Source organism: Topomyia yanbarensis, chromosome 2 (genome assembly GCF_030247195.1).
Source record: "Topomyia yanbarensis strain Yona2022 chromosome 2, ASM3024719v1, whole genome shotgun sequence".
NCBI classification, from domain to species: Eukaryota; Metazoa; Arthropoda; class Insecta; order Diptera; family Culicidae; genus Topomyia; species Topomyia yanbarensis.
The window spans coordinates 315,521,701-315,548,115 of NC_080671.1; the positions used below are offsets into that span (position 1 = coordinate 315,521,701).

Sequence of the window (26,415 nt, forward strand, 5' to 3'; positions counted from 1 at the left end):
TATGAAAATATTGGGTTAGTGAAACTTGCACAGTGAGAATGATTTGCTCCTCCCAAGCATAATTGTTTGGTTCATTGCTAATTTTCACTCATTCGGTCAATCACGAAGTGCAACTACGGGCAGTCTACCTAAGCTAAGTGAACCTGTCATTTTTTTTAATTCGTTTATTTAGCATGGCTCATAGCGGTAGCTTAACGGAGCCGTGATTTTTGATGACTGTTTTTGCACTGTAAATAGTACCACCAACTTGTCCCGCGTATATCACTGCCAACTTACCAACAACCCCAAAAATAGTATTTAACAAATAACTGTTTTTGTGGATATGCGTAATATCTACATGGATACTGAAAACTCTTTTCGCGTACTATCAAAAAATAAAATCATTCGATTGAAAATAACTTTAAATAACACAACATTTTTAATATTTAGAACATTTGCTTAGTATGCTCGAAAACATAATATCACCCACAACTTCTACAAAACATAATGTTTCGCAACAGAACTACCTTGGATAATATGTTTCACATTCCTTGAGATATACGTCAAGAGGCAGCGTTTTATGTCCAAAAGAAACGGAGATTCCGTCAATTTACCCCAACCGCCAACTAGCCCCGGGCTCCCCTACGAGAATCTTAATTTCAACGTTGACACTCTCAACCACTTGTTTTAAGTTGTCCTGAAATACTGCTACCATGTTGAATGATACTAACACTGCATTGCGAAGATGATACTGATGGTAGAAGACTTCCGTAAGCCTAAGTTGCAGTTTTACCTTCAGAACCTATTCCACTGCAAAACTCGGTCGTATTGAGCAAAATTCAAAGTTAACGACCGCGGCAACTTTACTCATGATGACAAGAATAATCCGTTGTTTCCTTTGTTTGCAGTGGTGCCACTAGACAATGAGACAGTCGAACATTAGCGAACTCTAGGAGTGGTAAGCAGTATCTATTGTAAATGTAGGTAGAAGGTATTCTCTTTCAATGTTTATTTTCTTGTCTGCTGTAAGCTTTTCGAAGGCTCCAAGGAAAAAGCTTCGTATGAATTACTATAGCCGGCTGTCATGCGCCTATTTGGATTGAGCTTTCATATAATCGCATTTCGACCGATTATTCTGCAAGGCACAGAAGATAGTGGTGAATGGTGCAGACGTATGAGCTACGAGCTGTATCAAGTATACCAACATATTGACATTGGAAGACTGATAAAACACGGCAGATTGCAGTGGGCTCTGCATGCAGTGCGAATGCCGGAAGAGAGATCAGCTAAAGCTCAGCAAAGAACCTGGAAGAGATAGTCGACATCGAGGCAATTGAAGAAGGTTCAAGAAGACTGGAGGCTGGCAACCCAAGATCGAATCAGTTGAAATAAAATACATTCGTTCATGATTCGAATTATTCGGGCACGATGCTGATAATTATTAATAAGTTAAACAAGGGAAAATTATGTGAATAAATCACCCCATGGATAGGATTCGAATTTGCCAGCGTTGAATCCCGGCCCCAATGTACTAACATCTCTCGACGTAGTGAAAACCATACCTTTTCAAGGTAGAAGTGTCCGATCCAATTTTTACTTAAATGACCAGATCAAAACCATAGTTATAATGAACAGTTTAATGTAAGAGATAGTGATGCAAAAATCTAACAGCGATCTTTTTAGGTTTAACAATAACGATTCAACCTCAGATAACGGAAGAATACATTGTATTGCCAATATCTATAACACACACGATATTCTATGGGAGCATAGGTTGATGGATTTGACGGTAAATAGCGTATGTGCCCGCGATCTCGCCAACATGAAAACACCCCTGTAATAAAGTGAACGTTTTAGCACTTATAAATTTACAGGCGCGATCTCAAGCATTCACCCGTCGTTGCGCGATCATAAGTCGGTCACGTTCGGAAGTCTCTACCCTTGGTCCTAGCAACCAAGCCTCATACCTTCAGTTGAATTAGTCAAAAAAGACGCTCATATTCACTAAACAACACATTCCATGGCGACATGACCAGGAATTTTAGTGATATGGGGAACTCTCTTCTAGTATCTGAACCATACACTGAGAATTGAGCATCAGATTCACGGTCGGAGCGATTCAAGAACACACTCGAATATGCGAATGGCCACACGTTATACAAGCGATTTTTTCCATGCTAATTTATATACACGCTAGCAGACGTGACGAACACGTTAACACACAAACGCTTGAGCTTCGTCCAGGCACTTCTACGCCCGCGATCTTGCAAACATGAAAACATCCCGGTGATTGAGTGATCGTTTTGGAACTTATAAACTCATAAATGCGGTCTCAAACGCGGACCCACGAACACATCTGTTCGCGCCATCACAAATCGGTCACGTCCAGAGTTCCTTACCCTCGGCCCTATTAGCATAAGTCCATGTCTTCAGTTGGACCAATCGAAGAATCACGCACATATCCACTAGACAACACATTCCATGGCGACATAACCGGTAACTTAAGTGATATGGGAAATTTCACTCTCTGCTAGCATTCAGCACGTTAAAATACAAACGCTTAAGACCCTCGCGATCATCCACGCACAGCAAAGCCCACGGTCTCGCAAACATGAAAACACCCCGGTGATTAAGGGGCGTCTTACAACAATAGATCAAATAACTGGTCGCAGTGGTTAATGTACGATTTGGAAGGCAAAGCAACAATGGATCTTTTGTCTAATGTTAAGATTTATTTATAAATCAATTGTGCACAAAAAAAAATATTTTCAGTCACACAGAGACAAACATACGAGCGTTCCAAGTGTAGGCGTCCAACCATTTCCATGTCGTGGAGCGCCGCAGCCCACACTCTTAATAAAATTATCTGACACAGGAAATTCAATAAGATTTGGAAAGCTTACGTTAGTTACTCGATGCACCAATAAAAAAGTTGGAGTTTCATGAAAACCTAAAAATCTCATACTTTACTGTAAAATTTGCTCATTTTTCTTCAAAATAATAGGGAGAAAAAAATTACTCAGTTTTCTGCGGTTCATCGACAGGCTACACATATTCTGCATTCTCATAAAAAATGAAGTCAATTCGTTGATTAGTTTTTGAGTTATAGTAATTGAAAACGCGGTTTCGAGAAAAAAATGCTATTAAAGGGTGTCCCACATCAAATTGCATCACGGAAAAACGCTGTAGAAAATAACACATTGGATATTTTTTCTTGGAAATTTGTGTATTGTTTACACTGTATTTTTATCGCTGCCAGTTTTTCGAAAATTTTTGCCGATAGATTGAATTCTGCGTGTGTTATAGCAAATACGCGCGAGGAATGCATGGCTGTTTAAAACAAAAGAAGTTCACCGTGGCTACCGAGATTGCGGGAGACTATTTTAGAGGTTCAATACCAACAATTAAGCGGATAAAAAAGAAATCGATATTTTTGCCCACTATTCGAGACGCCCCCTGAAGTGAATGTTTTAGTACTAATCAACTTATAAACGCGGTCTCAAGCGGGAAGCGTCTGGAAATCTTTTCCATAGAATCCTATGTTCATGCCTTCAGGGCATATAAAAAAATGACGCTCTTATTTACTAGACAACACGTTCCATGGCATCCCTACTCGGTCCATGGCTTCAGTTGGTCAAATAAAACACGACGCTCATATACTAGATAACACGTTCCATGGCGACAAGACCACGAACTCTAGTAACATGGAATAACTCACCCTATTCTTGCATCTGAGCCGTACATCAAAAACTAGGTATCAGATTCACGGACCGCGCGCGACCATCCAAGAATACACGCGGATATGCGAATGGACACATGGTAATAAAATTGAGTTTCTACTTCCGAAGTTCACCCGAAGTTCATACACGTTGGCACACGCAACATAGAAACGCCTACGCGATCGTTCACGTTAGCGCACAAACGCTCGAGCCCCTCGCGATGATACACGCGATCGTGAAGTCCCTATACCCGCACATATCTGAACCGTACAATGAATATCACATTCAGAATCACGGCCCGCTGCAATTGGCCTTAAGCAGTGTTTTTGTGCGTGACATTTCCCGTGTCATTTGCAATCGTAGCGAGTGATTCTGTTGGGGAGCCTATCCGAGACCTTAGTAGCTCCAGTAGAACAACTCTCGGAAAAAAAATCTATAAAACAAACGATGTTGGTAGTAGTTTGCTAATCTTGATCCTTGAGTAGATTTCGTTATGTTGTTTAAATGTCGGACGATCCAGCTCCTTGCATCACCTGAGACTGATACTTACAAATTCAATTGTTATAATTTGCTCGAAGAAATTTTCACGGTGCACCGGATGGTGTCCAGCGCACCCATCGCAGCATAGCATAACAGCATTGCGATTCGACCCGTTGGACAGATTGATCAAATAAACACACACTCGCATCAGAGGAACGAGAGAAAAAACGTCAAAAACAGACCTTCGCACAGAGCATGGCGCGGCGGGAGGTTTTCTTTTTCGTTGTATACGCTTCGAACAACCGTATGTTCCATGTGGCCAGTCGTCAGTCAAGCGCTCAACCAGCAAAAGTGTGTGAATTTTCAGTTGAGTTGGTCGCAGTGGCAGGTCCAAAATCGAAAGACCGACGGTGGTGCCTATAGTGTGATTCGAGCATTGAGTTAAAAAGGTTGCATCTCGGAATAAGCTCCGCTGAGCCACCCGTGCGTTGTATTCAGAGTGGTGTTGTGTTTCCAATTCGTTCTTTTCTCGCTCGCTCTCTTGCTTTGTGGTTCTACGGTACATGGTGTGGGCATTGCATGGCTCAATCTATCAACACGGAGGGGTTTCTGTGAATCATCGTCATCACAGTAGAAGTAGCAGCTTCAGTGTCGTCGCGGTGGTGCAGAAGTAGTAAGTCGCGTATAGCACACGAGTTCAAAATAGTTCACTTCAATTACCGCGTAGGAGTAGCCTAATTAGAAGAGTGAGATATTCTAGTGCTTTCGAGTGATTATTCGTGGTCGGTGCAGGAATGAAGAGGTGACAAAAAACAAACGGTTCCATTTGACTGGAGCCATTAAGAGAGGGCCATTCTCCTTTTTCACGCTTATATCATATATACACGGCAAAGAAGAATATATTTATAGAAAACACACAAGTGTCTTTAGTGGTACTTTAGTGAGTGTGTAGTGGTTAGTACCCGCCAAACTGGAACTACTTGTTCAGATAAATATGAAAATGTTAATCCTACAGAACTTCCGCTTGTTCGAGCCTGCCTGTTGAACCCACCAATTAAGCCAACGGAATATGCATGCCTGGCCGGGAAAACAAAAGACAAAATTCTGATTGAATTCCACATTTCACTAAGTCTCCAAATGTCGAATTTTAAGAAAATCGATTGTATCTAGCTACTGAATCAAAGTGCTTAAAGTTTGTATGGGATGTTTCGGTTGAATATGTTGATATTTTGCAGAAGGTAGCATTAAAATTTCGCTAAATGTGAGAATCTGATTGATAGCCTAAGTTTGACAAAGCTTGCAAATCGATCAAAATTAATCAGGAGAAGTTATTAAACTTTTATTAAATTATTTTCTAACATAAATCTGGTATGAGGAATTAAATCATTAACTGTTGTTTAACCCGCCAGTAGTCACGTAGTACGCTGCGCGCATAACGTTCAAGCGATATCGTCACCTAAATGTAGATATTGAGGTGGCCGACGCCACTTGGATCCATCTAGTTAACATGAGGCATAGACATAGCATTCTATTCGAATTATGTTAAGTGTTTTCCATCAACTTAATCGTTCCATAAAATTGAAAATGATTATTACATAGTTTCATCAAGCTTTAAATGCTTCTAATCAAATGGAAATTACAGCTGGAAGTTAGATACCTAAGTAAAATATTTGTATGATTTGTGTAAATTAATAGTATAAACGTTTCGTAGATATCAATAATTGATCAAAATACATGAGTTTCAGATAGGCGTTTCATAATTGTTGTTATTTTTGCTGGTAGGTCGGACTAAAACCGCAGCTCTCGGCGCGGAGTACAAGTCAAGCCAGTAGTCCTACTTTCACATCGGTTGTCGTACGGTCGTTTAATGCCCTTACCTTACCGCGGCCGCCGTCGATTTTTACTTTGAAATTATATAGTTTCCTTCTTGCAGCCGAGACGTGTTTATGCTGAAAAGTTATTAAAGAGAGTGTGTAGTGGAAAAGCCAACATAAAAGTAAGAAAAGTGGAAACAAGACAAAACAATTGTGTCCAGATGTTTATGATTTTATGCACATGAGAAACCAACCATTTTGTGCAACAAAGTACATGCAGTGCGCCGTCCGCTCAAGTGTTATTAGTCGGGCTGGTGTTTTTTTTTATTTAGTCAGTGCTAAGGTCTAGCGGCCCCAACGAAGATAAAACATAAAAAAATATAAAAGTGGAGGAAAATCAAAACGATCCGAACCAGGCAAACCAGAGCCACACAGAGCACTTTCCATTCTCATGCCACTGGACAGCGGTTTGCAGTAAAGAAAAAGTTGATGTTGACTAATCTTGTGTTAGGTGAGTGGAGATTTTCAGTTCATGATTTTTTTTAACGCAACGTGTGTGCGCCATACTCGGCGCACTAAAAACCACCATAGCACTGTTGTCAGATCTAGACAGACTCTTGCTTGCCTTCTCGGCTGCATTCGCTCGAAATAGTAGTTGTTTTTTAAGAAACCCGTACAGTGCTGTTCGCAGGCTAGCCTTCGACCTTTACTCAGATATTAACACGTTTCCGAGTACGTCTCCATTTTTATTCATGCTTGACATTGTTTATGTTTTTTATGGTCACCGTGGAACGGAAACTTCTCCATTGGCACGGTTTCATGTTTTTTATTGACGTAGAAACAATTGTACGAAATACATCCTGCTACTCGTAGACAGTGGATCATTAAACATTCCGTGTTTATTAAGCATGGTTTTCTAGTGCCATGTTTTTAATGTTTGTTTTATATTGGATTGGTATAGAATTTGCTCCAATTTTCTTCCGCGTTTAGGTGTGGCGTACTATCAAATTTTTCACCTCTAGTAAAGTGGCGTTCATGATTTCAAGAGCTAAGTCACGATTTTCGCAATTGTTCTGTGCGTTATCGTGATACTTTAAATACGGAGTTTACAATCGGATTTGTCTCGTGGAGTATTGTGACTCATATTTATAATTTCAAAAGCTTAGTCACGATATTCGTAATTTTTCGTTGCATTCTTGTGCTTTCGTATTCTGACGGTTTTTCAGAGTAGTATGACAGAATGGGCTGGATCATGAAAGTGTAATTTATCGGCGGTACCTTATGATATCGTGAACTATTTCATGAACACGAATTATTATTCTGTAGTATTTGTGGCATTGTTGTAGATACAGTTATATTGACCTTCCATAGAAACACGTAATAAATTGTGATAAATCATGAGCTAATTCACGGAACAAAAATGAATCCATGAATAATAGTCCGAATTGTGTGAAATAGTTCATGTGAAATACGACGAGCAAAATTATCTGAAAATGGAAATGATTAGAAATATCTATTAAATTTGTGAACTATTCATATTCACGAGCACGAACAATAGAGTTTCTACGGAATAGTTCACGTGAAAATGGAATCGCATTATGTATATTAATTTGTGAACTATTTCTCAAGCATAAATGGTGAATTGTGACTAATATACTGTGAATCAGGAATCAGCCAACGAATGCAGGAATGCATCCATGAATAATATTATGAGTTTCATGAAATAATTCACATACAAATAATAAAAAGGTTTAATATACAGTATTGGACAAAATATATGCAATTAATCCACCATAATCAAGCATATGTATTATTACAAGATTATGACTTTAATAAATAACAAGTTCCATGGACGTCAGTAATGTGCAATATGCTTGGCAATAAGGCATATCTCTTGAAACAAAATATTTATTTACTGATACGGGGCGGGCATAGCGTAGTTGGTAAATCGATTACCTTTTACGCATCTCACCTGGGTTCGAATCCCAACCCCGCAGATAGGGTTAGAGATTTTTCTTAACATAAATTCTAACCCGAATTCGCCTCGAATAACCTTAATGTTAAAACCTCTATAATCGAAATAAAAAATATTTATTTACTGAAATTTACAGAGCTATACAAACTGCAATGGAAAAATATACTTTCCTCTTGGACTAAACAAATCCAAATGAACAATTTTGAGAAAAAAGCTGGCGACTGTCTTAAATGATTTTGGCAAGTCGAAAGTAAAAAAACGATATACCGTGCATTGCAAGGACAGCCATTTTCACTTTCAACGTTCATTAAAAAATAAGATTAAAATATAAATCAAACAGATGTCCATTTTCAACTAGAGTATTTGAACCACTACTAAAGAAAAATACGCAAATTTATAAAAGAAATCGTGGAAAGTGAAAAATAGCCGAAACGCTCAACTACTCTAGAGGGCCATTCACCGATCAATACAAATAATGAATATCCATTCACCGATCATTTGATATTGCTCATCTTCTGGCCGAAAAATAGTTTATTAATGAAAAATTTAGTAATTTCTAAGAAGGTTTTATTGATTTGAAAATTTACTCTAATACAAGAAAAATTAATCCATTAAACAGTGTGAAGAAACCTTATACCACTAAACATATTTATTTTTGGTATAATTGATTATGAAAATGTTCTCAATTTTATCAACCAGGAAAAATGATTAATGTTACTATGTTTTAATTGCCGCAAGGTTCTACTGTATCGATTTTGTTGGCTATTTTCGGCAAATTTGAGACTAAGAGAAACGAAAGCAATGAAATTGAAAGACGGATAGGTATTCTAGAGCGAATCAGTTATAAACTTAGAACGGAAAACTAGAACTAGGCAGGCTCATATGGGCATGATCGAAAGGAAATGTGAAGAATTTTTTGCCTTCTGCATAGTAGGAGTTGGGCGTTCCACCCAAGTCTACCGCATGGTCTATGGTAGAACATAACTCATCATCATGTTTTACCGCCGACGCCTATCCGTCTTTCAATTTCATTGCTTTCGTTTCTCTTAGTCTCAAATTTGCCGAAAATAGCCAACAAAATCAAAAATGATTAATTCACTTGAGTGCGGATTACGCGTGGTTCCTTCTAGTTGTTGAGTTTTTTTTACCTTGAGTGTGGGGTTTATTCAGGAAACGAGGGCAGAACTTGCACCAGAGAGATAGCCATTATTCGGGTGTTTTTTTTTCATTATTTCGCATAAGCTAATCATCCTTGTTCTTGTAAATGTCAAGTCACTTACTTAAATCTGTGTGGTTTGTTAAAGAGGAAAGCACAGTTTGTACAGACGGGTATACATTTCGAACGGATTGGGATCTTCCAAGGGAATCATCCTCCATGACATTGGCGATGATATTTATCATGTGATACTTATAAACACTTTTGCATGAGATTTTTATTTGTTGGGATTCCTCTGTCAGAAGATAGAGTTGAACTAGATCAGTTTTTGCTTATCTAAATCGGAGCCAAAGCTCTCAAAATTTTGTTTATCAAATATACTCTCTCGGAAACACCAAACTTGCATGATACATACCCAGAGCCCAAGAAAGTTCGTTCAACGAATACAGCTTTCTGCCTCATCTAGTTGGGAGTTCCGTAGTTCGATTCGAGTTATCGTAAAATGTGGCAACATTGATCACATTTTCAAACGATTTTCGAATAACTTTAATGATATCAATTAGATGTAATTGTTTGTTTTTCTAAAGCAGGTACTGATACCCATAGATTAAAATTGTTGGGTGATTTTTTTTATTTCGTTTATTTGACACGGCTCATAGCGGTAGCTTAACGGAGCCGTGGATCTTTCATGTGTTTACAATGAAAGCAAATATTATTGATTACCCGTTGGATCTCGTGCGCGCAACTTTTTATTGCGAGCGGAGACCTTCTTTCGCGGCTCGCCTACTGCGTCATGGAGATCACTTAATTCTCTTCTATAGTTAAAGGTGTCTTGGTGCTCGCGATCAGATGTTCTTTCCTGCTTATTACCCTTACGGGTGACCAGTGTAAATCCATCGTCATTGTTTTTATCTTCTTCGCCGATATTGCTTACAGTGGTTTTTGTGGTGCTGGATGCTACTTTTGCAGTTGTCAATATGGACTGAACAGCTGCCACAAATTTTGCAACCGTTTGTGGTTCAGGTATTGGTATTGAAAACTCGTTTTTGGGTTGGTTTTCCGTGGATTCGTTGGCAATGCATTCTCCTCTGTATCTTCCGCGCAAGGTTGTCCGTGGTGTGCTGTCTGATTACAATACTTGCACGCAGGAGTTTGCCCCTCATGGGTGCATAACGTAGTTTGATGAATAGTAGCTTCGTGGGTTTTAAGTTTTATAGTCAAGTGGGAGGGGATAGGTCTTTCGATCCGCATACTCACCACAAGAACACCGTTGGGTGTACCCAGGAAGAAATTTCTCCACGTATCAGATGTAATGGATTCTACTTCTCCGTATTGCGACATGTATTCTGCAACTAGATCAGGAGGGGTACGTGGTGATAGGTCATGTAGTTTTACATCTACATAGTCTTTTTCTATATACACGGGAATCTTAATTCCAACTTTATCACTTTTAGCCACGTGCTTTAAGTTGTTCTGCAACACGAGACGTTCAGCTTTGGCTAACGTGTTGAATGATATGAGTACTACATTGCGAAGATGATGATACTGAAGATACATAACCTCCTTGAGCCTAAGCTGCACCTTCACCTTCAGCAGGTATTCCACTTCACTAAAACTCAATCGTATTGAGCAGAATTTAAAGTCAACGACCGCTGTGTTGGGTCGGAGCAGAGTTTTTTCGTCAACTTGACTTATGACGGCAAGAATAAATTAAATGTTTGTTCTCGAGACAATGCACACTAGATCGAGAGGTTGCTAGTTGTTTTTCACTTGGTTCGATTGTACGTCTGACTTGGGCAGAAGTAGAAAGGAGACTGATGGGTCATTTATTTTGCTTTTTGCAAAAATATAATTATTTTATTTTGAATATACAATCTTTGCTCTCGAGGTAACTTTTATCAGTCGAATCATTGAATCGAATAGTGAAATATCAAGCGAAAATTGGTGTAAACTGCATACCTTGAGACAATTTCATGCTCAATATTGCTACGTTTCGATGATCTTGTTGAAGGGAATTTTCTTATTGTATAGTTACTAAAACAAGTTGTTTTATGTGGTCAAATTTTCCTCATTGATTAAAGATACCCGTTTTACGTTATGACTTGAGCAAAAGCTTAACACATCAAGAGAATCTGTGGTAGCACTCGTTCACGCATTCTAGAAATTACATCTAGATACCTACTCGGCTATCCGCATCTTCATCATTAGAAAGCACTGGTTATTTTCCGGGTAACCCTTCCGCATATTTCGTCCGAATTTCAATCAAATGTTTTGAAAGGAATACATTAACATGCCACGTTCAACTACAGCTAATGCCAGTTGCAGTTGCTTATCGGAGTATTCAAACCTTTTGGGAATCGCAGACTGAGTGTGATTATCGTAAAAATTATAAATTGCATTATGTATAATAAAGATGTAAGGAATCAAAATTTCGCGCTATATACCGAAATAATGTCACAGCAATAACCATCACTTGCCATTCCTCACTTGTCACCCCACCCCACCCTCAATCTCTCTCAAATCGTGTTCGTGGCAACTGCCATGACTCAGGTCTATCCTGATATTTCCAACTCCATTTGGTCGGTGTTAAGTCAGATCGGACTAAGTCGCAAAACTTAAAAAAATGAGATAATGACAATACTAGATAAAGAATTTCTTCAGCTACATTCAACTTTTGCCAGATTTGAAATATGTAACCATAAACAAGAATTATGGCAAAAAATAATTTCCAATTATAACGTAGAGGGTGCTGCAATTCAAACTTTAAACTCGTTTTTCTCGAAATCAATATTTTGTCACTTAGTCCGGTCTGACTTAACACCGACCATTTCTAAGATGTGTCATTAGATCTTCAACTAATCTAAAATATTTGTTAGTATCCAAGCTAATTTAATCCTGCGATGTATTTGTATAGATTAAAGAAAACAAACCTATTTTTGTCCTTGTTTCCCTATAAATAGTTTTTCTTTGTAGTGTAGAACAAGGCCACTTGTGGAAATAAACGAAATATTATATTTTACTTGAAAAAGAAAATATTTGTGGTCCTGGCAAAATTTGCAAAATATTTGTATTATGAAAAAACTATAACAAATTTATGTTCAAACCCTGCTTTTCTCTGAAGATGAGGGGCTATTCCTTCGAAACGTTGCACTAAGGAAAGTCATATGACTAAAAACCGAAAACTATATCAACTCCAATTTAATTCAATTCTATACTGAGAGTTTGTATATACTATAATTACGAAAAGCCTTGTGTATTTCAAAGTGGGTAATATGATTGTTTGAAGACAAAAATGTTGAAAAGAGACATCCCACGTGCACTTTTTTAAACTTTTCGTATCTCTACTGAATGTTGAATGAAACATATGCCCAAATGTGTCATTTGAAAATTGAAAACACCTGTTTTGGGTTGATATTATTGAAAATGCAAATTCATTGTATTCGAACGCACTTTGATGAAAAATAACGGATCAAATTCCAAAAATATCCACAAATTAGATTCGAGAAAAATGGCGCCCGAAGACCCCTGAACTATCGAACTATACTTGCATCCCAGTAAAAGGATGCTTTTAACTTATAGCGATGGTTTCAATTGACCAAATTTGCCTTATTCTGAGAACCCTTCAATTGAAGCTTCAATGCCAGAATTAGTACAGGCTTTGGACAATTCAATAGACGTTTCGTTTGAGTTCCGTTCCGTATTCTACACGTAAATTAGCGAGGATTACAATCACAGTTTATGCATTGGACAGATAGTTGATCTCACTGAATTTATGTCATACATATTACTGTGTTACTACAACTGAATAATGTGTAAATCCGAATATTATGTCCTGTCAGTAATATGAACAGTTTTGAAAATCATGCCAAAACGAGGTTTTTGTAAAAACATGTGGTAACTGGATCCCCCACCTACTAAGGCTAAAGAACTATGACCTATAGACACGAAAGTTTAGCTAACCACCTATCCTGACAAATTAATTAATAAGACTACCTTTTTAGATACACGACAAACTTTAACGACAGTAGAAAGTCGAGACAAATATTTGCGGTAAATCAGTGCTGTTTAACTGGATTTTCCAATCTTTAATAACTTATACCATTATTTGTTCACGGAAAAAAAACATTTTAGATCAAATAATTGCGCCAGATACTTTATGAAAATGATGTTTTTCTCTTCCTATACAGTTTGAAAGTGTTTGAGAAAACTAATGATAAGGATCAAAACTACTCAGTGTTACAGGGATCAAAGATACCTGTTCTATGAGGTGAACAAATTTATTTTTTTTATATGTGTTGTGAAACTTTTTATTCGAAAAACGTGTTTTTCTAGACAAAGGCCTTTAGAAAGTAATCGTACTTGACAATATTCATAAATAGTTAGTTTGACGATCTCATACAACCGTTCAAAAAATTTGTAAGAAGATCTTCGAGATGGATTAAACACATATTTTCTAAAATATTACACAACTCTTCCAAGCCAAATATAATACATCAAATTTGTTTTTTTAAACATCATAAACGAGCAAATATTTCTTTTTTTTCTATATTTTGATAACTTTATGCGTATATATTATGAGATATGGCCATGGAATCAAATATCCCCAAGGATCAATATGCATTTTTCAAGATCAATGTGACTAAAAGCATAGTTATTTGCGAAAAAATACGAATTGCAATTTCAATACTGTTCGTGTCGCAAAAGCATTCCAGGGGAACTTTTAATAGCCACTGGCTTTTCGTTGAATTTAAATACTTATTCGGGTAGTTTGAACCATTCCTTTGTATTTTTTTTGTGTAGGACTCATAAACTAATATCTGCAGAACGAGAATTCCGAACGAAACGATTGTCAAGTGGTAAGGATGGGTGGAAAGAGACTGCATTGTAATCGACTGAATGTACGGCTTTTGTGCCATCGACAATAATATAAGTACCGTCAAACGGGGTTACTTGCAACACTTTTCAACTTCAAAGCGGTATAACTAAAAATGCTGTAACATTAGAATAATTTTCAATATGTACAAGCGCTAATGGGAGTATAAAGACTACTAAATGGTATTTTACAAATCAAAGCATCATTCCCTGTTTTCACGATGGCCAAAAATTATGCCTGTTGCAAGTAACCCCGCATATGGGATAACTTGCAACACATGAACTTCATTGAAGTCTATTGCTGTTTATTTTTGTTTACCTTTAGTACATTGACCAAATGTACGATAATTTGGATACGCATGTTATTTACAAACAACAGCGACCAAATGTACTATAATTTGGATGCCCATGTTGTTTATAATCAACAACGTTTTTGAACAGCGGGAACATTCGATTTATTCAAGAAATTCGTAGGAAAGGCTAGCTAACAGGGTTTTAACCCTTCATTTCAGAACTAGTAAGTAACAAGTATTATCCATAGAACTATAACTTCAGTTCTATCGCAATTAACGTGATTAGATTCCACTGGAACAGTGCAGAGAAACTATCAGTGAACGGCGAGAACTAAATTATACTACATCTTTGTTGTCTTCAGATATTATTGATAACAGATAACCTATTAATTTACACTGTCAACGACTATCTTTTCCATGCAATCGGACTATTATAAATGCTAGAACAATGTTTTTCAACAAGGCAGAGCATGCTTTTAGTAAAGTTAAATCATCCTAAAATGTTTTTATAGGAAAATATTATGGAGGACATTGAAGGTTTCAAATATTTTTAAATAGTTTTTATTTAAAGTTGTTAAATTTACATTGCCTTATATAAATTGTTTTTCAACAAGTATTAAAAAAATGTCTCATAGAATATTCTCTCACATTTCGAATGTAACCATTTGCAGATCCATTCATCCAGGGATACATATTGTCTTTTAAACTAAGCTTCAGGCATTGCATTTATCGCTCATATGAGTAAATGCGCCCGGATAGTTTGCTACTGCGACAATAAAAACTCACTTTTTCACACGAAAAGTTATTGGCACTCACACAACTTCTCCGGATAAATACAACGTGTTATTTCTCCGGATAAATAAAACAGCCGGAGAATGAGTGAATGAGTTTATCACGGTATCCTTTGTTCGCTCGCTGCTTTCCTGCCGTTATTCCAAAACACGAAAAAACAAGTCTATCATATTTCTTTGCCGCTTTTCTTTGTAATTAAGTGTATTTTTTGAAGTTTTTATTGATTTCCACGAAATTAAAATTTTATCACCTTCTCCGGTGAGAAGGAAAAAGTCAAATAAATTTTATCCGGAAAATCATTCTCACGCTATTTGTGGAGACGGAGAATTTTGCGACTCATCTTATCTCGGAAAAGTTGGACATCGGATAAGCTTCTTCTCGCGTGAGTGAGAGAGAATTACAATGCCTGCTAAGCTTGGCTTTTTCGAATCTTCGCATGTTTGACTATTTGTTTTATTTTCCATATTTTGTTAAACATTGTAGAGGGTTTTAGTGCGGCTTTCAATCGCAGTCTTCGATTTATAGAAGATATGTTTTTATATTGTTTCAAAATATTCCCTATATAAGCTTCCAATTGGTGTTTTATGTGTTTATTTACTAATTTATTGCGTTTGCATGTTTTATTTACTAATTTATTGCGGTTATCCAACTAACACCAGAATTCATCAAAGTTGGTTATAAAATTGGCATTTTAAGCAAAATTACAATGCGAAATGTTGGTACAAATTTTATGGTCTAACGACATTTGATATTTGAAGGACTCAGTGCAGGAACGGGCCAAGTAAAAAATATCAAAAGAGCGTTAATTACAAATTATTGTATGTTATTATGTAATGAATGCAATGATACCGACTTCTGACTAAAAAACTTAATTTGAAGGTATTAATTTGAATAAAAATATTGTTTAGCATTCGAAAAAATCTTCGAAAATTCAATAACATACAATAATTTATGATTAGCCCACTTCTGATATTTTTTGACTTGGGCCGTTCTTGCACTGAGCCTTTCATTTATGCTGATTTTGATTTTGGATTCAAGTTGCTCTATGTTCGCTCTATTGTTTACAAAATACCTACATATTAAATATTTTCGAGCGAACCTAGAGCGACTCTGATGTAAAAACGAAATCAGCACTAGAACAATGTTAGGACAAGACAAATGATTATGATGAACGTTAAGATTAATTATCACTTTTCCGTCTAACAAGTGGTGGTTACGATAGTTACGATATTCCGAACATTCTTGTAGCATTTTGGCTATAGATTTTGCTTGTTGATTTACCGAGAAATACAAAGTAAGCCAGTCATATCGTTACAGATGAATACAAGAAAAAGTATAAATCATTATGTTGATTAGCAAAATATTACATATTTGTTTACTGGAAGAACAGAGTAACTAATCACGAATACGAATGTGGATTATTTGGAGGCGATGAGTTCATGTAAAAATGGGTAGTTATGTCTAAAAACAACAGTTTAGAAGTTTAATTTCTTACACTATAATTTTATTATTTAAGACTATAAGGTGCGTCATTTATAGGCTAAAAAGGATGAAACACTGTTTTTAAATCTTCTTACTTACTTGGTACATTTTTATGTACGATTCATATGAAATTTGTTATGATTCATGCATTCATATATTGTTTATCTCGGGATATGGGATACACTCGAGTGCAAAAGTTTTCACACTCGCAATTCACATGTTGCAATATACGCGCTATTTGACGCACGATCCGGTGGCACTTGACTGAAAAGTCGCGATTCTAATTTCCAAGCTCCAAGAAAAGATTGGTGATATTGAAAATGGTGTTTTGTGCATTAACTGTTGAAAATTTCGGCAACACTGCCCTGGCGAAGATGTATTTAGTAACTCGCTCAGCATCACAGAGAGCCAACGTGCCTACATCGCATTTGATGAATTGATTTAAAAAGGGGAGTTTCACGTTTTCTGCCTTTTGGATCTATTACGCAAAACCGTTTAAAACCACTCGACGACGACGTCGAAGAAGGTGGCCACCAAAGCCTCGGACTGGACGCGCAGATCGACGTTTTTTACCAGTCGTTTTTTTGCAGGCGATCTTACTTTATATGGCCTAGCCCGTCGTTCTCTTTCTCAATGGAACAGCACAGTGTAAGGCCCCGCGTGGATCGACCCAACGAGTAAACAGTGAATGTTCGAATGATCACGACGATGTCATTCATAACAACTAGCGCGCGCACACAGTTATGACGGCCATCATCGCTTTCCAGACCACTGAGCTGAGTAGTATTATAGAGTAGATCCTCACTTACATCAAAGTAGTTACTGCCAGCTGCTGCTACAGAACGGCGCATTACCTTATTGAGCCTTGATCGTTGATCCTATTTGACGGATTTGGTGAATTCAATGCCTGCCTGAGATTGCGGCCTGTTCTTCGTTGCTGCCCGATGACGCCGTCTCAGTTGCCGTGTATGGTTTTAATGGATGTAAATGAGTACGTTAAATAGCTGAGCAAAGGCCACTGATTCTTAGTGCCGTGTTTGTTCTTGTGTGGATTGATGTTTATTATAGTCAACAGATATCGTAGGTTTATCACCAGGCAAAATGCGGTTCAATGTCATACATTTTATATGCTGCAATTTTAAACATAAATCAGACGAACTCCTATTTTGTCTTTTTTCACATTCATGATTGCACGAAAGATAAAGAACAATATGATTACTTTAATAAAGGAAGAATGATCGAAAAATTGCTTTCGGTTTCCCATGTTAGATCACAGTCTAAAATTCCCAGCCCATAAATTCTGAACTTCTAGAGTCACTGAGCTAACTGAGTTTGGAGTGGTAGGTAGTGGATTCGTCGCTACACCCAAATGCCGGGTAGCTGACCAGCGCAAGCAATATCTATTTTTCCCACCCACGTTTTCAGATCTTCACGTTTTACGCTGAGATAATTAAATTGATATTTGAAAAGAGAGCATTCTTAGCATTATTAATCAAGCTCAGCTAAATCGGAAATTAACGAAATACTTGACATATCATCGGTATTTGTTTAGGGGACATCCATTTGGACAATTGAGGGGTAGGTAGCGTGTAAGGTGTGGGATTTGGGAAATGTTCACATGGACTCATTATATCTGTTTTACTTTTGAATAAGGTAAAACTTGTTTGATTTATAATTGGCATAATCGCTTGATTTTAATTTTAATTTTAATTTAATTTTAACTTCAAATTTTCCGAACGTTTCCTATAGCTCTTATAGTATTTAACATAGTTTAGTGCACTGTCACAAGTACCGTAAACCGGGGTGACTTTGATCATCGGGGTGATTTTGATCACTCCAAACTTTTTTCGTAGATTGCTTATTTGGCCCGAATAGTCTACCGAATCCTTAAAATTTGAAATGAGATTTGCTCCAATACTTATAAAATACTGATTCGTTATATTTTTTGAGTATATTGTTCGGTTTTTGGGTGAAAAAAAACAAAAAACCGAAATTTTACTTTACCTTATTATACGAAACTTCGTATAGTGTCTATTTTTTTATAAAACAAATAAATCTTAGATTTTGACAAGAGTAATAAATTCTAAGTGAGTTTTAATTTTTCTTTAGAGTGGGGTGCGCTAAATTTATTTTAAATAGTTCGCTTATTTTAAAAACAATTTTCTGTAAAACTAGTTGGCAATAATTTCAGATTATTTCCAGCTAAAATTCGCAATATTTGTTTATATTCAATACTCCAAAGCTTTAAAATGGATAAAACTCTTTGTACATTGATAAACTCCTGAAATAAAACAAGTGTAGCAGTTAAAAAATGCTTTCAGATTCTTTTATTCTAGTTAGGCTCGAATTATACGAATTCTGGTCACTCGAATTGTACAGTGGATTAAAATACTTTGTAAAATACCAATTAACATCTATTTTTAATATTTAATAATTGAATATCTTTTCAGAATTAGTCTAAACAAACATTTGAAAGATAAATATTGACATCAAGAATTTAATGTGGGTGAACATGCAGGTTATAAAAGTCACCCCGGAATACGAAAGTGGACTTGGAATTGAAATAATTTTTGGACAAATAATTATAAGCGAACAATATCAGGTAACACCATCCAATTTTCTTCACCATACATCAGGACATGGTTTAAAAATGTTAAACTTGAAAAAAAATGTGCTGCGTCGAAAAATATGTAATGATTACTTCCAAAAGTGATCAATGTCAGCCCGGTTTACGGTGCTATATTTAAACAGAAATTCCGTTGGCAACTGTCACCTGCAAAATTGTGCTTCCTGCAACACTTGATTCAGTCACTATTTAAGGATTTGAAAGCTAGTTGTTGACATCATATGACCCAATTCGAGGAATCTAAAGGATGTTACGATCAAAAATTGGTGAAACAAGAATGTGCGTAAATTGGTCAAACATTTTATTATAAGATCAAATCATGTTTTTTTGCAAGCTCAATTCATACATAATGAAGAAAAAAGCTCTCTTTTTAGCGAATGCGAATTGCCGGGCCTTTCGCTTGACTCCTTCCATAAAGTTTTGTACAGCCTCGCCGCAGAACGTCGCACGGCTCTTCAAACAAAAGTCGGACAAAACCTCAAATGTTACCTAATTTGGCTGAAAATCACAATTTAAGCTAATTTTGAGGTGCTGAGCTCATTTTTGATGTCAAAAGTCGTAAAATATTAAATGCATTTTTCCATACAGTGTCATTGAACCTTTCTTATAACTATGATACCGTTTTCATGACAGATTTTCCGTTACTGTTCACCAATGTCAAAAATGTCATAAAAAATGAAGAACACTACTTAAAAACCATTGTTGAACGTGTTGGTTTACTGAAGATTGTCTAACTATTTTACACAAAACACCATGCGTCTCCATATCAGCAACAAAGCTTCAAGATCTGCTAAAAACTTTTTGCGCACCTAGGCGCAGAACGAGACCATGATATTCGAAAAGTAGAGGTAATTTCACATAGAATGTATACTATGTGACCGTTCCGAACTGATTCTGAAATTTGTACAGAATACATAAGTGAACAAAGTATTTTTGATCTGACCACCTTAAACATATTTAAACTAAAAAGTCATAGTTCCAAGCAAATTTACCAAATGAATTTTACTCACTAACCAAGTTCTTTCGTTCCTCTACACAATGAAACTAGTTGTGCTAAAATCGGACCAAAATCAAAAGAGCAACATGCGTTTGAAGTGAATAGAGCAATGGTGGTTTCGGAAATGAAAATCATTAAAAAATCCGGACTTTGGTACGTTTAAACTCGTGTTAAAAATCGTGTTCTTATCCAATGATCATAAAATTTTGAATATACATCATTCAATACATGAGAAATTTAGGAAAAATATAAAATATCAATATTTCAAAAATAATTTTTTGAGGTTTTGGCCAGCCTCCGGCCACTGTGCGTCGGTTTGCTTTGAATTGCATCTCGCTGACAACTGGTTTTTTGCGCCTGCTTCAGGTTCCGCTTGGCGATTGCCCAATATTTTTCTATTGTGTAGTGTTCTGTTACTCTTCAAGCCACAGGAACAGATGGCCTGCCACACGAGATATTTCTTTGCGAATTTCGTCAGCTTAATGTGTTTGAAAATCTCTGCCACTTTTCCTCTTCCAGTCGATGTATAATATTCCGGTCCATGAAGCTGTTTAAAGTCTGCCTTGACGTAGATTTCGTCATCCTGCACTAAGCAATCAAATTTCGTCAACATCTTCATGTACAGTGTCCGCGATTGTTCTCTGGTTAACTTGATTTGATTCTCGACTGTGATGCGTCCCAGAATACATGGAACATTCTTGGCCAGAGAAAAGGTGCTGCAGCTGGTTAACATAAGGTCGCAAGATGCTGAAACAAGTTGCAAACATCTGAAAGCGGAAAATACATCAGCACGCGAAGTGTTCTGAGCAGATGTATACTTGCCATTAGTGGCTTGTTGGAAAACCCCTTCACCCATCCCACATACAGGAACGAGATAATTGATGAACGCTGTTAGCAATAGCCCGACTATGGCGAGGAGATCGAGGGCTTCCATTGTATCAACTGCGTATGCCTTGCGGCCATGTTCCAGGATTAAGAGCTGAAGTTTGAAGTTCTAATATAAACGCATTGATTCGCCCACTGAACTACATTTATATTTTCGTTGCAGTTCAGTCCTGCTTTGGTCTTTTTCGATCGTTTTCTTGATATCGCTGGGATGAAAGGGAGATGCAGCCAAATCAACAGCGTTGGTGGTGGAAACATAACAATATTGATATTATCTACTTGCTTTCGACCGCAAACTAGAATATTGCTCTGACCATGCTATACTAGCGACGACGTTTCTAAGGTGGTCAAGACGTGCCAGGACTTCATCAGACTGTGAGGCGTGATATTTGCTGATTAATTTAATATTTTTCACAACATTTCTGTACATCTACATATTCAATCCCAAACATGATAACGCTTCGGTGTTAAAGTGAGTTGTCCAGCGCTTTTAAAAACTGTCACGTCCGAAGGTTTCTACCCTCGGTCCTAGCAGCCTAGTCCCATTCCCATGTATTCAGTTGGAACAATAAAGAAAATAATGCTCATATCCGCTAGACAACACGTTCCGTGGCGGCATGACCAGGAACTCTGGTGATATGGGGGAGCTCTTCTAGAATCTGAACCTCACCCTGAAAATTAAATATCATGTTCACGGTCCGCGTGATCGCTCAAGAACACAATGTGCGAATGGTGACAGGGTTACACAATCGAACTGTTACACGCGAAGTAAAATACGTGCTAGCAAACGCGACAAACACGTTAACATACAAACGCTTGAGCCCTTCGTGATTATCCACACACATCTTGGCCCGCGATCTCGCAAACTTGATACTCCTCGGTTTAGCACTTATAAATTTACAAACGCGGTCTCCAAAGTGAGCCTACACGTCCGTATACGCGCGATCATGTATCGGTCACATCCGGAAGTCTATACCCTATGGTCACATAGTTACAAAATCAAAATTATACACCTGAAGTTACATACACGCATGCAACTGCATACAAATGCTCGAGCCACTTACCATGATACAGAAAGACGTATATGAAAGAGCAATCATCATCGCACAACTACGCCAAAACTTCGAAAACAAAGGAACGTCCCGATGATTTAGTGAATTGATCAACGCGGTCTGCAATTGGTCATAAGCAGTGTTTTGGCTAGTGGCATTTCCCGTCTCGTTTGCAATTGTAGTGAGTGTTTCTCTTCCGAGAACCCAGCTCCAGTAGGATGAAAAGCATAGCATAGCAAAAACGACCGCATGCATCATGCGTGACTGATACAGTAAAATCTTTTTATACAACAGTATAGTTCACTGCACCCCTGGCCATTTACTTACGATCGCCAAAGGGAAGAAAATGTTAGTTGAATACCTACTAAAGGGGGGGGGGGATAAAGGTTTCAGCGTAAAGAAACAAAACACTTTTTAGCGATTTTTTTAGAACTTTGCGTGAAGCAAGATTATCCAAACTTTTGTACAATATAGTGTATCATTTCAATAACATGCTATATTTTTTCTATGCAAAAATATCGACAAACGACTCGGTGACGAACTTTTTTGTAGAACGTCTCTGGAAAAAACATGATTAGCGGTGTTACCTGCCATTCAAAACCTACTTAACCGATTTCTTTCAAACTTTTCATACACATTCTGTATTAAAAATACCTAGCTCCTACGTTGATAGATGTTTTTCCGAAGAATCCCCATAACAATAATGCACAAAAAAATTCATATAGCTGAACGAATTTATTCGTTAAGAGCTGGATAAACTGCTCGCGCATGCAATTCATTCCAAATCCGCTGGAATAGAGCCGAGTTTTGGACTCCTAGGTAGCACTTCCACCTTTTCTAAACTAGTAAGTAAGCCAAATCTTCTAGAAAAATCTTCCTCCGTATTTCAATATATGACAATCACAAAATTTTAAAAGTACTTTCACTTAATTACCACATTTTTTGCATTTTGAAATGTTTCGAAAATAACGACAGCGGAGAAAAATTTTCACTTCTTTCATCAAAGGTTACTGCGATCGGACTCATTTATAATATTTATAATATTATGAAATGCGGATATATCATTTTTATTGCCCAGATTACACTAGTGCTGGTTGCCATCTGCTGGTGCCAGCATGCTGGCAACCAGCATGCTACCAGCATAATTGAGTTCTACAAGATGACGACACGAATGAACTCATGATGAATGAAGTACATGTTTGACAATTCTCGGTGGTTTGTTTACTTTGCCAGTTGCGTGCAACGGGTGCTCATCTGTTACATTCGAACTCACGTAACTTCCATGTAAACAAACCACCGAGAATTGTCAAACAAAGTTCATCCGGCTCATTTTGTGGGGTTATGTCGGTTGGTGTAAAACCTAATGTAAACGCTTGCCAGCAGCTGGCACCAGCAGATGGCATGCGTTTACATTATGCTGGTAGCATACTGGTTGCCAGCATGATGACACCAGCAGATAGCAATCAGCACTAATGTCAACGCTACATATGGCTGGTGTAGCTCCTTTTTATCTCACAAAATGTGACGGTTCTCAGTTTTCGTGCGCAAACAATAAATTGTGGCCAATCAATCATCAATTCGTTCGTTATTTGTTTGTTTAATACTAAAATTTAGAGTTAATTAAAAAAAATGACATCTAATGTGTTCGAGAAGTAATTTTTATGTGCACCGATTTCAATAATTACGTTTGTTAGTGCATATTGGAGGTCTTGATTATTGGTCTAATATTAGCTTTCTATTTGAAGGTAAAACGATCATTGTAAATTATCCTGTTGAAATTAGTCGAAATTATCAATACTTTTTTATTGGATTTACGACCAATACACCAAACAATAATCATATTTTACCTTAAAAATACGATAATATAGAAAATGTTATAATTATTCGCATCTTCCAAGTTGAGAAAATATTTAAACAGCTGTGTGGAAGAGATGAGCGAATGAATCGCGAATCGATCAAAAGAATCGACTCTTCAGAAAGAGCGAATGAATCGCGATTCTTTTTCGAAGAGCTGCGATTCACTGAAGGAGTGATAATTTATTATAAACTCAACGAGAGCCAAAAAGAACCGAATGAATTTGCCATGATTATGAATCACTAACAAACAAGATGAACACATGTTTGTCTTTATCTACATTATCTCACACCTAATTTAAATTTAATAATAGTTGTAATTTCGAGGGAGAAATCAATCTTGAAAATGGTGGAATTTTTCGTGAAACATAGCAATTTTCATTTCAAATGAGTAAAAACTTCCTTAATTAAAAAAATATCTCGAAAACTCAACGTAGGGGTTAGATATCTCATAAATAGAATGTGCAAGCAAAGTTTGAAAAAAATGGTAAAGTGGGTTTTGAATGACAGTTAACACCGCAAATCGTGTTTTTCCAGAGGCATTTTACAAAAACGCTTCATCACAGAGACGCTTGTCGATCTAAATACTGGTCGCAATGGTTCCTCTCCCATAAAAAAAAACTTATCTGTGCGATAAAAATAGTCTATTCAAAATTGGTAAATTGAAAAGGTCACGAAAAAAAGCGAAAATGTCAATCAACGAGGCAGCTATTTCAGGCAGGGCCGTCAATAGGAAGCACCTAAGTTGCTCAATCAAACACGAAAAGTTATAAATAGAGGTGCCGGGTGTCGGTTGTTGCACTTACGCCAAACGAGCAACATCATGGCTGGACGCTAAAATAAGCGATAGATGATATGAATTTTCGGTAGCGGTGGCATTAACTCGCACACAGTTAAACCGTCTGCGAATCTTTCGGGTGCCCGGTGTCACAGGATGATTTGCAAATTGGGTAGGTGAAGTGGTTGTGGATTGAGTTCAATACTGCAGAGTTCGGCGTATGTGTGCTGCTTGAGAGTTTGCGTTTGAAATTTTTTTTTTATTTTTATGCTTGTGTTTGCGTTTGATTGACGATGCTTTCGGCGGTTTGTAGATACGTAGGATAATAAGCCTATTAGCAAAGATAAACTCAAGATTACTAGGTCCCATAACAAAAGAACGTGAACCGGTGAACTCAATAATAGTATTTTTGCTGCCCTCTCGTTAATAGACGTCGATAATTTTTAGAATGCGTCGATAAAATACTACGGTTACGAATCCAATTAAAGTTGTAAACAATCTTTTTATGAAAAAAATGGTATCTATACGGACAATAAAATGTATTACGGCTATGTTTAATACTAATTCCCTATTGCTAGAGGATCTATGGCCAGAATTGAAGTTAACTCATCCGTTTCTAACATATCGCATCCTGAGCAGGGGAACAACTGAAACTATGAAAATTCGCATTTTAAAATCCAATTCGCTTTGACGACCAACAAAGGTCTGAATTTGGCGTAAAATATATCAGTCGTTAGTTAGCAGACCAATATACTATTAAAGTTCTCATAGCAAAACGTTATATTACTTGACATCAACTAATTACCGTACTTTGAAAACCTCGAAGTTTGTTTATTTTTCATTGTTATTTCCGTTATTTTATAATCCCAATGCATTAACATTTATATTAAACCAGTCATCACATTTAGTCGCTCTTCGTGATAGCTTTTCGATGTATATTCGCTACCACGTCGTTTTCAAAGTTACATGAACATTAATTGAAAACCGTAGAAAGACGCTAAAATGGTGCGGCTGGTTGCAACATTAAGTATATCATGATTTAATGACTAATACGTGCTTTAGCAGCAATTGAAATTTGATTGAGAAGACAAATTCGCGAATTTTAGCTTTATTGGTATTATGTACGTTTCTTCTTATCAGCGATGTTAGTAATATACGAATGTATTTAATTTGTGAGTAAATTAGCTCACACCTGTGTTAAACCGCTTTTTAATCACATTTTGCTATGTTTACCCGTGGCAACGTTTTTATTGGTTATTGCACGATTGTTTAAAATATCAGAATCCGGAGCTAGCTTAGTCCATTAACTATGTTAGTGTCGGATTCTGATGAGACGAAGTCGATTCCATAACTAATTTAGTTATAGGTTTTGTGCTCCTCACGCGCAAAGATGGTTGTAAACAATTTTCTCCTTAATGGAGAAAAAATTGTTTTTACCAAATTGTTCTCCACTAAGGAGAAATATAGCATAGTGTATCTTGCACTGGCCTGCTAAACCAAACCAAACGATTTTATTAGTTCTTTTTTTATTTATTACACAGATTAAGGCCGAAGTGGCCTGTGCCGTATACAAAAGATTCCTCCATTCCACTCGGCCCATGGCCGCGCGTCGCCAGCCACGCAGTCTGCGAAGGGTCAGCAAATCGTCTTCCACCTGGTCG

At 37.1% G+C, this 26,415-nt stretch overlaps 1 protein-coding gene across 4 annotated transcripts in view; it reads left to right on the forward strand.

The window, feature by feature from the left end:
* Positions 1–4,539: 4,539 nt before the first annotated feature.
* LOC131683652 (MICAL-like protein 1) overlaps positions 4,540–26,415 on the forward strand; it is a 62,960-nt gene continuing 41,084 nt past the window's right edge. The window contains exons 1-2 of one of the 4 annotated variants that reach the window (XM_058965808.1): positions 4,540–4,661; positions 6,112–6,503. The gene's annotated coding sequence lies outside the window, so the exon portion shown is untranslated. Of the gene's footprint in view, positions 4,981–6,111; positions 6,504–26,415 lie in introns of all 4 variants that reach the window. The other 3 variants (XM_058965806.1, XM_058965807.1, XM_058965809.1) reach the window with 3 other exon arrangements.